The sequence below is a fragment of the Struthio camelus genome, chromosome 11 (genome assembly GCF_040807025.1).
Source record: "Struthio camelus isolate bStrCam1 chromosome 11, bStrCam1.hap1, whole genome shotgun sequence".
In the NCBI taxonomy this organism is placed as follows: Eukaryota; Metazoa; Chordata; class Aves; order Struthioniformes; family Struthionidae; genus Struthio; species Struthio camelus.
The window spans coordinates 14,978,692-14,986,106 of record NC_090952.1 but is presented as its reverse complement, the minus strand read 5'-3'; positions in this window follow the sequence as shown (position 1 = coordinate 14,986,106).

Below are 7,415 nucleotides of genomic sequence, written 5' to 3'. Positions count from 1 at the left end.
AAAACCTTATTAGTAACAGGAGCTAAATTTTTTCCTCACTTTTTGTTCTTTTTATTTGCTACTGCTGCTCTGCTCCTTTTTAAAAGTCTTTAGGCATCAGTAGGAAAAAATGTTACCCATAAAGATCTGAAGCGGCCACAGCAATTACACAGCAATGCCAGCTGCAAAATCTAGGTTTGGATCTCAGACGGTTCCTCAGTTTTCGAAGCTAATTTGAAAATACACTCTTTAACTCTAGCAAGTAAGCGCACCAAATAAAAGACACTGCAATGTGTTAATTTAGCTACTGCCATGATTTAATTGGCCCAGCAAATTGCTTGAGGTGTTTGGGACTGCAATTAAGGCTAGGAGAGTTTGGGAAAACAGCCTTTGGTCGTGGAGGGGTATTTTATTCTTATTTTTAAGAAACTGAACCCCCTCTTAGCTAAAACTCATGGGCCTAATTAGAGATTAATTAAAGCTACTTGCTGCTGCTTAGCCGAATTACAGCTCAGTAGATATATTTTAAGTGGCAGGTATAAAACTTACTCTTTCTGTCACTCGCTTTTTTCTCTGCTTCCAACAACCAGAACTTCCCCAATCATCAAATTTGTTAAATTCAAATAAAAATAAATGTCTGTCTCTGCCCTCAGCCTCAAAACTTGTAGATTCCCACTCTAATTTGGCTTAAGGAGATGGAATTCTTCTAAAGAAAGTAACACCCCGTGCCTGCCATTTTTATCATGCTGTGACTTGTGATCCTGCGGTTGGGTATAACAGCTGTCACATACTGTGGATGTCCAACTAATAGGGAGCTGACTGAACCAAAACAACTGGTAAATTAGCTAGTTTGGGTAATTTACAAAGCAGAGATAGATCTTCTCTGAAAAATGCAGATAACTAACTCATTTAGCAGCTATGGACCAGATGCAGAAATCTGGTCCACTTCCATTTAAACCCTAAATAACCATTAGATTTGCAGAAGTGCTCAGCACATGCTGGAGCTGAGCCAGAGCCAGGTCTCGGCACGGAGGAAGAGGCAGGGCCAGCCCAGGCGTTGCAGGCTGTTGGGACTCGCACTGCACAGCCAGGCAGCTGAACGTGGGCTGCAGAGCTGTTGCAGACTGCTGGACCAGGTCCGTGCCGGCATTTCTATCTGTCCTCGGCTTAAGCAGGGATTTGAACTCTGGGCTAGACCAGGCAGGAAAGCATTACCTTAAAGCAAAACCTAGCTAGGCTTGGCTGAGCAGCAGGAAGCTGAAAGCACAGTCGAGCACTACAGGAAAAACTCAACAACTTCTGACCCCCAAGTGGTGTAACTTTTGAAGGCTGGCAGCAGAGCTCATCACAAGCCGTGGCTAGAGGCACAGAGGCTTATCTGCTGGCATCTGATGTTTGCTTTGCCAGATATTCGTGTACAATGGAAAAGCAGCTCAAATTCACTCCTAACTATAATTTAAGAAACCACAGTTTGAGTGCTACACTTCACAGTTTATTTTAATTAGCAAACCCCAAGCAACACTGCTTTTAATTTTAGTTCTCCCTTCCTGTTGTTAAAATACTTTTGTACACAACAGTAGCAGGCACACTTTCAATACTAAGCAGTTTATTTTCATTAAGTCAGAGTGCCATCATATTCTCGCTACCTGGTTATTTGAGTTTAGCAGCAGAATTTTCTTCTATTATGTTTTTGCAGTTATTTTTAGGAGAGGTTGTTTTGTTTTGTTTTGTTTTAATCAGACTGTTCTCAAATCCTGTTGTCACAGCAACAGTGAACATAACTAGTTGAGAGTCTTTTCCTCCATACCTTCAGTGCCACTCAGATTGCAGATTGAATTTAATAAACCAATTTAATAGCCTACCTGAAACCTAACTGCAAGTTTTGCTAATAATATGACATTATCCTGTTCAGTATGTTCTGAAAGACTTGTGTAAATTATTTTGCTATAGACTAGAGCAGTGTTTTTTCTTTGGTTAAATATATGCTTTTCTCCCCTTCAATTTCAAGGTAGGTATTCAACCTTGTAAATTTAGATCATTTATTGACAGTTAAAAATATTTTTCAGGATGGAAACGTTCAGAGCTGTTCTGTGTTTCAAAGTGATATCGCTGAATTTCCAATATTATACAGTAAGGACTTGTGCCTTCAGGGTTTTTTTAGAAAGAAAAGTCATTCAGTCTACAAGATTACCTATTGACTTCATAGATGCAACTTTTAAGCAGTGAATTCCTACATATTAATTTCAAAACAAAAAAAGTTAGTGCAGTGTGCTCTCTTGAAAAGAACACAGCAGCTTCAAGCTGGCCAGCCCACTCTATTAGACCAATATATTCTAAATTAAAACATCTCTCTTGAAAGATTTCCCATGCTAGGTCATTACAGCTCCATAATATTATAGAAGATGACCAGGATACTGAAGTACAGCACTATCATAATAGATATAGATGGATCATTCAATGCCACTATCATAGTTTTCTTAATAACAACATAAGATTAGCAAGTAATATTTATTATAAGACCCCTTATTTTAATTGCTTGAAACTTGTACGGCAAGAATTTTTTCCAGGGTGAAAATTGGCATAGTCTCCCTGTAAAAGTAGAGTAAATGTCAAATAAATTCATTATTTTAACTCGGATATATCACTGGAGTAACAAGGAGCAACGTTGTTCTTATGATCCCATCCTAAAAATCCTAGTCTGTAAGCTTGAAAGTAATCCACCTCAACTGGAAACTGGAAAATTCTTTCCTTGGACAGCTCTAAGAATGAACTTGGAAGACAATAATTTAAAAGTTAAGAGAAAGGTAACGGACCAGGACTTCATATAACGTACATCAGACTGGCTGCAGGAAAGTAAGTGATGATAAGTCAGTTTATATCAGCTGCAGATCTGATTGATTATCCTTGCAACACTGCAGTGTACATGCAGTGTAGCAATTAAACATTTTACCGCTGCCAAAGAAAGAGACCAGAGTATATGCAGAGTACATGCCAGTAGTCCTTGCTGAAAAACTATTTTCTGCCACCACAAATACGGCCCAGGAGACTGAGAGCTGAAATACACCAATCACAAGGACTGCAGTAACTCGTAAATGATATTTAGTTCCTCACAGAGCTGGACCATAGGTGAATGAGGAGTTTTAAGGGAGACTTTAACTTGCACATAAAAGTCGGTCATAATCTGTCTGGAAAACAGAAATACCATTCTCATAAATTTACTCAATTCAGCAGGTTAATGTGTGTTTGCAATCTGAATTATTTCTATTCTGCAATGCATTTAAACTGTGTATAATTAAATAATACATGTATTTGATGTTTTGTCCCCTAGTATAACTGCCATCAGAACAGAGGAGATGACATCCAGTAGCCACAGATAAGGGAGACAACAGCAAGTTGAAAACATAATTCATCTCTGGATTTTAAGATCTGTGCATTTAATTTTTTTCTGCAACAATAATCCAACATATGATTTTGATACATGTAAAGTTATACATTAAGCTGTCAGTAACTCTTCATCTCCAGTTTGAAGCTATTTAATAGCATCATGGCTAGAGAGATCAAATATCTGTTGGTGAACTTTACAGCTTTAACATACAGATGGACAAATTCTGCTAACCAAACCCAACCCAACCCGAAAGAAGTGAATTAAAAAGCCATTAAGGCTGAATTCTTAAGGACAAATTCTTTCCTTAATTGTATTAATAGCCATTATTTTACCATCAGGGCGCCCAGCAAGCCTAGTCATGAGCCATACTCCTACAGTAATAGATACCGTGCAGACAGGGAACAAAACACCAGTTTCTTCTCCAAAATCTTAAAATCTAAGCAAAAGCAATACCACTCTTAATTTTCTGTGAGTAATACAAACATTGAAGGATCTTCCTGAAAGGGGCTACACAAGAAAGACAGTTCAGGGCTGTCTTGTCAATGATCCATGGACTGCATAACGCACTCTCTGGGTACTCCATCAGGGCTAAGTAGTAATGGTTCAGTTCATTGTATAAATGATACTACAAAAAATAGTTCCTCTATTCACTTAGAAAGTAGTATGTTCAGTTCTGCATACTATAAGCCTTAATATTTTGCTGCTTCTTTAAAAAAAATTGGTTGGTAACTCAATTGACCCTTCATGTCTTATGCACCCTCTAGCCTCTTCTGGATGGCTACACATAAAGGCTGTCTGAAAACTACAGTGCAGGTTTCCCACAGCTTAGGCTACTTGCACTCGGTAAGGATCAGTCTCCCTTGTTATGATAACATGTGCTGACAGTCACTGCTTTATAAATTAGCATCCTCTTCCAGGTGATCCCTCTGCCCCATTAGTCCTGCAATTAGAGCCAACATGAGACTGCCCGTGCTGAGGAGAGAACCGTTCCAGGAGCTTTACCTCTCAAGTGAACCACGAACTCTCTCTTCAGGCCACACACTAACCAGCTGTGAAAACTTCCTTTTAGTTCCTGAACACAAGGAGGGCACAGCAATCCTGAAGCACTCCGCAGACCTCAGCAAAGAAGGCTCTCCCCAAGCATAATTATCAGGATGCAAAAGCATGGATGGCACCCTGGGGAGTAACTGACTTATCTGTGCTCAGATCAACATGAGCCCACTTACATGTAACATCTCTGCTGAATTCATGGATTTAGACACAATCGGACACAGTTCAGTTTATTGTTAGGGCAGCAGGTAATTTCATCCATCCTTTAATTCATAAACTTTCTGAAAAGAGTGAAGTAACTTCATCTGTCTGTGTCTGAGAACGCAAAGCAGCTCCTACAGGTAAAGAGTTCTTGGAATCAAACAGTTTTAAAAAGACCAGGTTTTGAACTGCTATTCAGCCCTAGCAAGATCCTAGACATACCAACTACAGCTTCAACTTTTACTGGAACACTATAATTCAATATCCTAGGGAAAATTAAATAATAAGTAACTCCCCAGAATCCTGTCTATTTATATGATAAATTTGAAGACAATGATTTCACAGGAGTATTGTAGTCATTATAGTGTCTCTCTATTTTGCAGGGAGAAGAGAGACAAGACACAGACATACACAAACCCAACAATTTCCATGTGTTAGTATCCCTGGCTGGCACCACAGAAGTGAGTGATCATCATTCCAGCTCGTTCCAAATCGTGAGTTCCAAATCATGAGAATCCAAAACGGTTAAATTCCCATTACCTATTTATGCAAAAAGATATATATGGTTATTGAAGGGACTGGAGATGAGAATTTAGAAGCTAAAAACTATTAAAAACTTAAAAACTATTAAAAGTTTTGATTAAATTCGTCATACAAAAAGCAACTTCCATATTTGATGTGTAGCATAACCACAAGGGTTTTTGTAATATTAAAAAAAAAGCAAACACCTTCATCTCAAATAAATTTTATCATTCAAAGTCTGAATCAGCTTTTGAAAACAAGTGATTTTCTTCTACTAGTGACTTCTCTCTCAAAACTGCAGCTTATTTGTGGTAATAAATATACTCACATAGAATCATTAAACTGTGAGCACGTAAAATCATATTTTATTATTATTTAAATTTTTAGTATTTTAATCCAATTTTATTTGAAAGGTCCTTTTGCAATTTTTTTATGAAAATTGTGCTATAAAGACCTTTCCAGTTATGGCAGGAATGGGTTATGAGTTTGCTATCCAGAGCCTGTGTTGATAAAGTGCTATCCTGAACAAAAGAAATAATGGCCTTGAATGGAAGGGGCCAAAAATTCTATGAGTCCTTTGCCCTTTCAAGGAAAAATGATCATACTATGTATCCCTAAAGCATCAGAATTTGACAACAAGTAACACCAGGTCAGTCTAAGAATAAGACTGAAAGTGATGCTTTGTGCCAGCATTTTGTAAAGGGAAAAAATTCTTCTTAACCCACAATGCTCTTTTCAAGTCACAACACACATCATATTCATGTAATATTGGATGATTTGATAAGAGAGACCTGTTAAGTCATTCTGAGGACGTCTACTGTGCAATCAAAGCAAATCATAGAGGGCTTTATACAGAATTCACGTTTCTTCTAACCAGCAGAGATGTGAAAAGCTCTTGACAATGAGGAAGAGAGTCTAATTTAACTAGCTTTTGGTCAGGTTTTTGCAGTCTGCTGTGAACTCTGTGCTGCTGCGGTGAGACCCAGTGGCTGAGCCTGGTGTATCACACCACAGCCATTGCTTTGAATTGGGTGCTGCTTCTTGGTCTTTACCTGATTTTCTGTGCCGAATGGAGAGCAGAGTCCTTGAAAAGCCTATTTATTTTACAAAATAGTGTAGAGAACTCCACTGTTGTGGAGAATTACTTCAAATCAATATGACAATAATGCATCTTAATGTTTCACAAATTTTCATTTGCGTACTTAGGAAAGAATTCAAAGTAATTGAATGGATTTCTGTAATCTCTTCTTTAAATCAGACCCAATTCCATTACTAATGATTTTCATATCTGTTATTCCTGTCAGACTCCACTGCTAAGACTACTAAGTTTTATCGTTAGCATAGCACGAAGTTGGTTACTACCTTCTTAGTTATCCAACTAAATAAACGCTAATCTGTTTCTTCAATAAACTAGATTATAGTATCTGAAATGGCCTAAGTTTGTGACAGATGTTTAAGGCACACAATGTGTTAAATGTTAAAGCAAGCAGCAGACTACCTATCAGCTGGCATTAGGCAGGCTTCTAACTGACCAACACCTGCTCCTCTGCATTTATTGGAAAAAAATGCTTGAGGAGCTGTTGATCATGTAAGTCGTGTTTAAATTTAGGAGGTGGAAAAGGCAGATTGAAGAGGTAAACTAACAGATCCTCCATATTAAAATGAAATAAAACCAAAACTTTACATACAGCCTGTTTGTTTCCCAATTGGCTTTCACAGAATCTGAGACCAGTTTGTGCCATAAAAAGCAGGACCGTTCAACTTTCCCTTCAGAGCAATAACGTTGGCAAAGCTGAATATTCCAAAGTCTGTTTTGAGAAAAATCTACAGCTAGGCTCCAAGAAAACCACTGAGCATGGAACAAAAAAGGCTCAAATACACTTCAGAGTATGTTAATGAGAACCTCAGAGTAAATATATATTGATGCTGCTAACAGGAGTAACACTTTATATGGCCTTAACTCTGGAAGCGTGCATCCATGTTCAACCTTGACAGTTTCCTCTCCATCTCCTAAGGGTCAGCAGCAATGTTACTTAAACTATTTACCATAGGATCTTACAGTCCTTTCACTCATCCTCACAGATGCAGCGCCTTACTGTAGAACAGTTTTAGAAGGAACAAGTGATGAGACGTTGATATATTCCTTTTATTTATTCCTAAAGCAGAATCACAGCTTTTCTGGTAAGCTCTCATCAATCCATCCTTTGAGTATAGAACTGAGGATCCTAGGTTTGCACAAGCAAGCATTAATTTTGGAAGCAGAGAGATATTCAAAATC